This window comes from Zea mays, chromosome 1, assembly GCF_902167145.1.
Source record: "Zea mays cultivar B73 chromosome 1, Zm-B73-REFERENCE-NAM-5.0, whole genome shotgun sequence".
Taxonomy (NCBI): domain Eukaryota; kingdom Viridiplantae; phylum Streptophyta; class Magnoliopsida; order Poales; family Poaceae; genus Zea; species Zea mays.
The window spans coordinates 129,163,174-129,174,480 of NC_050096.1; positions in this window are offsets into that span (position 1 = coordinate 129,163,174).

Genomic DNA, 11,307 nt, shown 5'->3' on the forward strand with positions numbered 1-11,307 from the left:
ATTGTCTTTTAAATAAAAGACTTCGATTAACGCACTTGTTGTGCCATTCTGGCTGCACCCTTAGGCGACTTTTGCGCGGAGTGTCGCACGCGAGGGTAGTCTGCGCTGCCTCTCGCGGTGACTTCGAAGTGGTCGAATGCCGAAGACCGTCGATGCGGTCTTTTTTGACATGTTGCATCTTAGTTTTTGCGGGGGATTTTTGTAGGTATATTACATGGCTCCACCTCGTTAAAAACCTCACCCCCCAGGAGGAAAAGAGTGCGGGCCGGAAAAATACTGTTTGGTGAATTACAAGGGCACGTGGGCCCTAAAGATTTAAACAAAAAATTTGCGGAGATTGTCAATATTCCAGGAATTCTCTAGGTCTTCGCCAGATGGCGTTGTTAGCCTGTACGCGCTGGGGGACGCCTTCGACTTGACGATGAATGGACCCTCCCACTTTGGCTCCAGCTTGCCCCGTGACTCTGTCCGGGTGGTTCGGACGAGTACGAGGTCTCCTTCGTTGAATTCTCTTGGTACGACTGTGTGGTCGCGCCAGGCCTTCGTTTGAGCTTGGTATTTGTTGAGGGCCTGCAAGGCGAAGACGCGGTCTTCGTCGATGAGGTCTTTGGACGTTGGTTCGTCTATGTCGGGGACGACTGATGCGCTTGTTCAAGGTGACCCATGCTTTATTTCCTGCGGGGTCATGGCCTCCGATCCATATAGTAGTTGAAAAGGAGTGAATCCAGTTGCTAGGCATTCGGTCGTGTTTAGTGCCCAGACTGCTTCAGGTAGCTGGTCGGCCCATTTACCCTTCCTGTCGTCGAGAAGCCTTTTCTTGATGGTAGTGAAAATCTCGACGACGCCGTTAGATTGCGAGTGATATACCGAGGCGAAGGCAAGCTTGGTGCCGATGGAGAAGCAGAAGTCCCTGAAGTCCTGGCTGTCAAACTGTTTGCCATTGTCGACTGTGAGCTCAGACGGGACTCTGAATCGGCAAACAATGTTTTGCCAGAAGAACTTCTGGCAGTCTTCGACGTTATGGTGGATACTGCCCTCGCCTCGATCCACTTGGTGAAATATTCGACGGCAACGAAGGTGAACTTGTGGTTCCCTTGAGCCGTGGGTAGTGGCCCGACAATATCCAGCCCCCAGCGTTGAACTGGCTATGTGTGGGCAATTAGCTTTGTGAACTGCGAAGGGTTGCCCGAGCGGGGAGAAAACTTCTGACAGGCTTCGCACGACCTGGTGACTCGATTCGCGACGCAGATTATAGCGGGCTAGTAGAACCCTTGACGGATCACCTTGGCAGCGAGGGCCCTAGGCCCCGAGTGAGAACCACAAGTTCCGTTGTGGACTTCGTGCAGGATCTGGATGCCTACGGTTTCGGTGACGCATTTGAGCATGGGTTGACTGACCCCCTTCTTGTATAGTTGGCCCTCAATAATGACGAAGTCCCGGCTTCGGTGTTTGAGGCGCTTGGCCTCGTTGACGCCGCTTGGGTGGTAGTATCCTTGCAGGAACAGGGTTATTGGAGCCCGCCAGTCTTCAGTCATGATGAGGTTGACGATGCGATGGCTCTCGGTGTCGTTGGTTACTTGTAGACCCTCTGGACTGCGGACGGCTGGTGTGCCAATGACATGGTAGAACACGTCGGAGGGGAGGGCTTCGCCTCTGGCCGCTGCCTTAGCCAACACGTTGGCCTCCTCGTTCCTTGCGCGGTCCACATGCTGCAAGGTGAAGCCCTTGAATTGTCTCTCAAGACTGCGAACAGCCGTGAGATACTGCATGAGTGCAGGGTCTTTTGCTGAATATTCTTTTTCGACCTGGCCTGCAACCACTTTGGAATCTGTTTTGATTATGCAGGTGGTGACACCAAGCGCTCTTAGCTTGCGAAGACCCAGGATGACAGCTTCGTATGTGGCTACATTGTTGGTGCATCTGTCGGACTCCAAATCAAAGCGAGGCGTGCTGCATATCTGTGTTTGACTCCTGTGGGTGACGTGATGACTGCAGCTGCGCCTGCCCCCGCATGGCACCATGCACCATCACAGTGGATGGTCCTGAAAGGGAAATAGGCTTACACCTTTTCCTAATTGATTTTGGTGGTTGAATTGCCTAACACAAATAATTGGACTAACTAGTTTGCTCTAGATTATAAGTTTTACAGGTGCCCAAGGTTCACAACAAACCAATAAAAGGACCAAGAATGGGTTCAAACAAAGAGAGCAAAAGACAATCGAAGTGTGCCCTTGTCTGGCGCACCGGACTGTCCGGTGCACCACCGGACAGTGTCCGGTGCACCAGGGAACCCAACTCTGAACTGCTCACCTTCAGGAATTCTGGGAGCCACTCCGCTATAAGTCACCGGACTGTCCGGTGTAGCACCGGATTGTCCAGTGCGCCAGCGGAGTAACGGCTACAACAGCGCCAACGGTCGTCTGCCAGAGCAGTTAAAGCGCTACAGTGCGCACAGAAGTCAGAGCAGAGCCAGAAGGCGCACCGGACAGTGAACAGTGACTGTCCGGTGCACCACCGGACTGTCCGGTGGCCCAGATGTCAGAAGCTCCAACGGTCAGAATCCAACGCCCGGGTGACGTGGCTAATGCACCGGACAGTGTCCGGTGGCGCACCGGACTGTCAGGTGCGCCATGCGACAGAAGCCCTCACCAACGGTTCTTTTGGTGGTTGGGGCTATAAATACCCCCCCCCCAACCACCCACACTTCAAGGCATCCAAGTTTTCAGACTTCCTACACCTTACAAGAGCTATAGCATTCAATACAAGACACATCCAAAGAGATCAAATCCTCTCCCAAGTCCAAAGATCATTCCAATCAATTAGTGACTAGTGAGAGAGAGACTTGTGTTCATTTGAGCTCTTGCGCTTGGATTGCTTTTCTTCTTCATTCTTTCTTGTGATCAACTCAATTGTAACCAAGGCAAGAGACACCAATTGTGTGGTGGTCCTTGTGGGGACTTAGTGTCCCGTTTGATTGAGAAGAGAAGCTCACTCGGTCTAAGTGACCGTTTGAGAGAGGGAAAGGGTTGAAAGAGACCCGGTCTTTGTGACCACCTCAATGGGGAGTAGGTTTGCAAGAACCGAACCTAAGTATGCAACAAAAGAATGAGGTAAAATCTAAATCCTCCACTAAGTATGCAACATCTAGTGATGAGGCTAGTGATGATGAGGATGATTTATTAACTCTTTTTGCCAACCTAAACATGCAACAAAAGGAGAAATTAAATGAGTTAATTAGTGCTATTCATGAAAAGGATGAACTCTTGGACACCCAAGAGGACTTCCTAATTAAAGAAAACAAAAAGCATGTTAAGGTTAAAAATGCTTATGCTCTAGAGGTAGAAAAATGTGAAAAATTAACTAGTGAGCTAAGCACTTGCCATGATGTTATTTCCAACCTTAGAAATGAGAATGCTAAATTAATTGCTAAGGTTGAGAATTTAAATGGTTGTGATGATTCTCTTGTTAGTCTTAGGAATGATAATGCTAGTTTAATTACTAAGATTGACAAGTTAAATGCATCACTATCTAGCCTTAAAATTGAGAATGAAAAATTGATTGCTAAGCCTAAAGATTTAAATGTTTGCAATGTTTCCATTTCCAATCTTAGAGATAAAAATGCCATATTACATGCTAAGATTGTTGAATTGAATTCTTGCAAACCCTCTACATCTACCGTTGAGCATGTTACTATTTGCACTAGATGTAGAGACATTAATGTTGATGCTATTCATGATCACCTAGCTTTAATTAAACAACAAAATGATCACATAGCTCAACTTAGTGCTAAGATTGATGAGCATGACTTAGAAAATGAAAAATTTAAATTTGCTCGTAGTATGCTCTATAGTGGGAGACACCCTGGCATTAAGGATGGCATTGGCTTCCAACAGGGAGGCAATGTTAAACTCAGTGCCCCTCCTAAAAGATTATCTAACTTTGTTAAGGGCAAGGCTCCCATGCCTCAGGATAACGAGGGTTACATTTTGTACCCTGCCGGTTATCCCGAGCACAAAATTAGGAGAATTCACTCTAGGAAGTCTCACTCTGGCTCTAATCATGCTTTTATGTATAAGAGTGAGACATCTAGTTCTAGGCAATCCACTCATGCTAAATTGCCTAAGAAGAAAACTCCTATTGCATCAAATGAACCTAGTATTTCATTCAAGACTTTTGATGCATCTTATGTTTTGACTAAAAAATCTGACAAAGTAGTTGCCAAGTATGTTGGGGGCAAACACAAGGGGTCAAAGACTTGCGTTTTTTTAGATAATGGAAACATAGTCCGACCTTGACCTCTAGAGTGCCTACGGCCAACGTTTACAACTGAAGGCAGCTTACTGCCTTGACACAACACACGACTGCAACCAAGACCACCTATGACAAGACCAAAGGTACTACAACGTTAATCGCCAAGAAGCTCCCCATCCGAAATTGCGAAAAAACTTTAGTAGCACCATCTCCATCTTGCGACATGAAGATTTTATTAACTCTTGGTCCTCCATCTTAAGCTGCAGCTGTGCCTAGAAGCGACACCTATATGTTGCCCTGAAGGTTACCTGCATACAAGATTTAGGAGAAGATTTATTGAAAGTCACATCATTCCTGCTTAACCAAATGGCCCAGCAAATTGCAGATGCTGCAGTTAGTAGTAAACGATGTGATTTGACTGATAGCACCCTCGCCCAGTCCCCAAACAAATCATTTGCATCCCAAGGTGGTCTCAACCCTGTGCTTATCTGAACCAAACGCCAGATGAAAGACGCATAAGTACACCTGAAAAACAGGTGATTTATTGTCTCCAGTCTGCTACAAAAGCAACAGGTCTGATTACCAGGCCAATTCCTCCTGGCCAAGTTATCCTTTGTTAAAGTTACACCTCTTTTGAGGTACCACATAAAAACCTTTATTTTCAGAGGTATCTTAAGCTTCCAAAGGTCCTTGTTATCCCTAACCGCCCCATTGTTAAGAATTGCCTCATACAGGGACTGAACAGAGAACAACCCATTAGCAGTCAGGTCCCATCTGAATGAATCCCTGTTATTAGTCAAATTAGTATACGCCACCAACGTCACTAGTTGGAACCATTGAGCCCTCAACTGGTGCACCAATCCCCTACGGAATGATATGTTTAAAGGTACTGTGGAGAAGACAAAGGCAACAGTTGAATTCTTCCTCCTTGCAAGATTATACAAAAGAGGAAAGCAGAATTTTAGCGCTCCCAACCCAAGCCAATTGTCCTCCCAGAAACGCGTTTGGGACCCATCTTTTACCTGAAAGGTACCTTTACTCATGAATAGATCCTTAATCTTCATAAGGCCACTCCAAAAGTGAGAATCTGAAGCCCGACGTTGTGCTTGGGAAAGAGTTCGATTGGCCAAATATTTCCGTCTCAGCAACGATTGCCACATTCCTTCTTCATTGAGAAGTTTATACAACCATTTACTTAAGAGACATTTATTTTGAATCTCTAAATTCAAAATGCCTAACCCGCCTAACTCTTTAGGTTGGCAAATTACATCCCATCTTGCCAACCTATATTTTTTCTTATGGCCATCACCTTGCCAAAAAAACGTGATCTGAAATAATCTATTTTCTCTAGCACCTCTTTTGGTACTTCAAAGAAAGACATCATAAAAATCACAAGACTGGTTAGAACAGAATTAATTAACACTAACCGCCCTCCCACGGACATAAGTTTTCCTTTCCAACTACTTAGCTTTCTCTCGAATTTGGTTTCCACTGTTTTCCAATCACCATTAGCCAACCTGCGATGGTGCATAGGGATTCCAAGATATCTAAAAGGCATGCCTCCACTTTTACAGCTAAACAATCTTGTGTACCTCCCTTCCTCCTCTTTGGCCTTCCCATAGCAAAAGACCTCACTCTTGTGGAAATTTATTTTCAGACTCGACAGCTGCTCAAAGGCACATAATATGAGTTTCATATTCGTTGCCTTGTCCAAGTTGTGCTCCATAAACAAGATTGTATCATCTGCGTATTGTAGAATGGAAAGCCCTCCATCTACCAAGTGCGGTACCAAACCCACTACTTGCCCGTTCACCTTTGCTCTCTTAATCAAAGTGGCAAGCATATTTGCTACCAAATTAAAGATTATAGGTGACAACAGGTCACCCTGTCTAACCCCTCTTTGAGTCTAAAAAACGGACCCATTTGATCATTAACTTTAACCGCCACATGACCCCCTTCCATAAAAGTCTTAATCCAAGTACACCACGTATCTGAGAATCCTTTCATATGAAGGACTTGCTGGACGAAGCTCCACTTCACCTTATCGTACGCTTTCTCAAAGTCAATTTTGAAAATGACCCCATCTCTTTTCTTAGTGTGAAGCTCATGTAAGGTTTCATGCAGGACCACCACACCCTCCATGATATTTCTTCCAGGAAGAAAAGCCATCTGCGATGGGCTGATTACATTTTGCGCAACCACCGTGATCCTCTTAGTCGCCACTTTTGTGAAAATTTTGAAGCTAACATTTAGGAGACATATCGGTCGATATTGTTGAACAGTAATCACCCCATTACTCTTAGGAAGCAAGACTATAGTCCCAAAGTTAAGACCGTACAAGGGAAGGTTCCCAGCATGGAACAGATGGAACAAAGCCATAAGATCATTTTATAACATCCCAACAGACTTGATAAAATTCCACTGGGAATCCATCAGGCCCAGGTGCCTTGTTATGTTCCATACTGAACACCGCCGCCTTGACTTCTTCCTTTGAAAAAGTCTTAATGAGCTCTTCATTCTCGGCCTGGGTGACTTGTATTATATCATCTCTAAGATCCTCATCCAGAGTAAAAGATGACCTTTCTGGTGGGCCAAATAGATCTTTATAATACCTAGTTATATGACTTTTTAACTCCCTATCCTCATATAACATACGGTCACCATTATGCATTTGGAAGATACGATTCTTTCTATGCTTCCCATTGGCGACCATATGAAAATATTTGGTGTTACTGTCGCCCTCAAGGAGCTCCTTGACCTTCGCCCTTTGGTACCACTTTATTTCCTCTTCACGGAGAAGCTGAGCTAGCCTACTCTGAAGGAAATTGCAAAGATCTAACTCTGATGTACTCAATGGAACCGATTCAGCTCGCTTATCAATTTCATCAAGCTTGGAAATAATCTCCTTCTTTTCCTTTTTTAAAATACCAGATGTATGCTGCGCCCATCCCCTTAAGTACTGACGCACTTTCCTAATCTTAGCTTGCCATTTCTCCAACGGATTCGATCCCCCTGCCTCGTTAATCCATATATCTTTAACCATATCCACAAATCCATCCCGAAAGAACCATCCTAATTCAAACTTGAAAGGAGGTATTGTTTGAACAGATCTTATTCTCGTACTAAGAAGCAAAGGGGTATGGTCAGAGATATTTCTAGAAAGGGCAAGCACTGCGGCTCTAGGATATTTTTCCTCCCACTCTGTGGCTACTAGGATCCGATCCAATTTCTCATAAGTCGGGTTATCCCTAGAGTTAGACCAAGTGAACCTTCGCCCAGACATGTCCATCTCTCTCAGATCAAGACCATCAATTACGTCGTTGAATAGAAACGGCCATCGATGGTCAAATCTATCATTATTTTTCTCAGATGGAGATCTTAAAATATTAAAGTCTCCCCAATGAGAATAGGTGATGTCTCCGTATTACTCAAACGAACTACCTCTGATAGGAAGCTTTGTTTGAGGCAATTCTGAGCAGGTCCATATACAAAAACAAGAGCCCACTTGAAACCATCCTCCTTATTAAGTAACTTAAACTTTATAAAGAAATCACCTTCCTCAATGGTACCTATATCGAACACATCAAGATCAACTCCTAGAAGCATCCCCCCAGATCTACCATGAGGTTCTTTGCAGTGCCAAAAGAAATTCTTCCTAGCACACAAATTCCTTAGTAAATTATCTGAAAAGGTTTTGCGTCCTGTTTCAGAAATCGCAATGAAACAAAGATTATGCTCCTTGGTAAGATCCATAACAAATCTGTGTTTCTTAACATCTTTAAACCCATTACTATTCCAAAAGATTCCTTTCATTGGGAAACAATTAATAAATGTTCAAACCCGACCTCCTCTTTGAAAGTTGGGGGCCGTGACTAGGTGGTTTTGTACGTGCTGAAATAATTAGCTCATCATTACCATCCATCACATCTTGCATACTATCCCCGCACAAGTTATTTAAAATGAAGCTATCTAACTCTTCCTCCTCTTCTACTTCCTTTTCCAACAGATCAGCTAAAGCAATTCTGTAGTTACTTTTTCGTTGATCTTTACCTCTATTAGTCTCTAACTGTTTTAGCAGACTAATAGACATTGAAACTGAACTGGGATTGCTACCCGCCAGAATACCAATGGATTTAAGGGACTCAGAAATAATATTATCTGGGAAATCAACAAAAGTATCACTGCTACCTTTGGAAGGCAGATCGTCCAGATTGTTTCCTGCCTTAAGTTTTTCTGCCCAATCAAGCGAGTGTTCGCTCACCGAGTCGGCGTGACGCTTACTGCGACGGAGATCATGCATTGGGTACCCAAAGTTCTTGTATCTAATGTCAAAGGACCCAAAACCATTTGGGTACCTAAAATCAAGAACTAAATTTTTTTGTAGGTTTATGCATTCGGGGGCTCAAGTTAGATCATTGATAGCGGGTGCACAAACCACATGACAGGGGAGAAGAAGATGTTCTCCTCCTACGAGAAAAACCAAGATCCTCAAAGAGCTATCACATTCGGGGATGGAAATCAAGGTTTGGTCAAAGGATTGGGTAAAATAGCTATATCTCCTGACCATTCTATTTCCAATGTTTTTTTGTAGATTCTTTAGATTACAATTTGCTTTCTGTTTCTCAATTATGTAAAATGGGCTACAACTGTCTTTTTACGGATATAGGTGTTACTGTCTTTAGAAGAAGTGATGGTTCAGTAGCATTTAAGGGAGTGTTAGAGGGTCAGCTATACTTGGTAGATTTTGATAGAGCTGAACTCGACACTTGCTTAATTGCTAAGACTAACATGGGTTGGCTTTGGCACCGCCGACTAGCCCATGTTGGGATGAAGAATCTTCATAAGCTTCTAAAGGGAGAACACATTTTGGGACTAACCAGTGTTCATTTTGAGAAAGACAGGGTTTGTAGCGCATGCCAAGCAGGAAAGCAAGTTGGTGTTCATCATCCACACAAGAACATCATGACGACCGACAGGCCGCTTGAGCTACTCCACATGGACCTATTCGGTCCGATAGCTTACATAAGCATCGACGGGAGTAAGTATTGTCTTGTAATAGTGGATGATTATTCTCGCTTCACTTGGGTGTTCTTTTTGCAGGAAAAATCACAAACCCAAGAGACATTAAAGGGATTCTTGAGACGGGCCCAAAATGAGTTCGACTTAAGGATCAAAAAGATTAGAAGCGACAACGGGACGGAGTTCAAGAACTCACAAATAGAAGGCTTTCTTGAGGAGGAGGGCATCAAGCATGAGTTCTCTTCTCCCTACACACCACAACAAAATGGTGTAGTGGAGAGGAAGAATAGAACTCTATTGGACATGGCAAGGACCATGCTTGATGAGTACAAGACTTCGGATCGGTTTTGGGCGGAGGTGGTCAACACCATGTGCTACGCCATCAACCGGTTATATCTACACCGAATCCTCAAGAAGACATCCTACGAACTCCTAACCGGTAAAAAGCCCAATGTTTCATATTTTAGAGTCTTTGGTAGCAAATGCTTTATTCTTGTTAAAAGAGGTAGAAAACCTAAATTTGCTCCTAAGGCTGTAGAAGACTTTTTACTTGGTTATGATTCAAACACAATGGCATATAGAGTCTTTAACAAGTCCACTGGACTAGTTGAAGTTTCTTGTGACATTGTGTTTGATGAGACTAACGGCTCTCAAGTAGAGAAAGTTGATCTTGATGAGCTAGATGATGAAGAGGCTCCATGCGTCGCACTAAGGAACATGTCCATTGGGGATGTGTGTCCTAAGGAATCCGAAGAGCCTCCACATGCATAAGATCAACCATCTTCCTCAATGCAAGCATCTCCACCAACTCAAGATGAGGATGAGGCTCAAAATAATGAAGGAGAAGATCAAGAAGATGAGCCACCTCAAGAGGAGGGCAATGATCAAGGGGGAGATGCCCATGATCAAGAAAAGGAAGATGAACAAGACCCAAGACCGCCACACCCAAGAGTCCACCAAGCAATTCAACGAGATCACCCCGTGTTCACCATCCTCAGCGATATTCAAAATGGGGTAACTACTCGATCTCGTGTTGCTCATTTTTGTGAACATTACTCTTTTGTTTCCTATATTGAGCCACACAGGGTAGAGGAAGCACTTCAAGATTCGGATTGGGTGATGGCAATGCAAGAGGAGCTCAACAACTTCATTAGGAACGAGGTATGGCATTTAGTTCCACGTCCTAACCAAAATGTTGTAGGAACCAAGTGGGTCTTCCGCAACAAGCAAGATGAGAATGGTGCGGTGACAAGGAACAAAGCCCGACTTGTGGCCAAGGGATATTCACAAGTCGAAGGTTTGGATTTCAGTGAAACCTATGCACCCGTAGCTAGGCTAGAATCAATTCGTATATTACTTGCCTATGCTACTTACCATGGCTTCAAGCTTTACCAAATGGTCGTGAAGAGTGCATTCCTCAATGGACCAATCAAGGAAGAGGTCTATGTTGAGCAACCTTCTGGCTTTGAAGATAGTAAGTATCCTAACTATGTATATAAACTCTCTAAGGCGCTTTATGGGCTCAAGCAAGCCCCAAGAGCATGGTATGAATGCCTAAGAGATTTTCTTATTGCTAATGGCTTCAAAGTCGGAAAAGCCGATCCTACTCTCTTTACTAAAACACTTGCAAATGATTTGTTTGTATGTCAAATTTATGTTGATGATATCATATTTGGGTCTACTGACGAATCTACATGTGAAGAGTTTAGTAGGATCATGACACAAAAAATCGAGATGTCAATGATGGGGGAGTTGAAGTATTTTCTAGGATTTCAAGTCAAGCAACTCCAAGAGGGCACCTTCATTAGCCAAATGAAGTACATTCAAGACATTCTTGCAAAGTTTGGGATGAAGGATGCTAAGCCCATCAAGACACCCATGGGAACTAATGGGCATCTCGACCTCGACACGGGAGGTAAATCTGTAGATCAAAAGGTATACCGGTCGATGATAGGTTCTTTACTCTATCTACGTGCATCTCGATCGGATATTATGCTTTCCGTATGCATGTGTGCAAGATTCCAAGATGATCCTAAG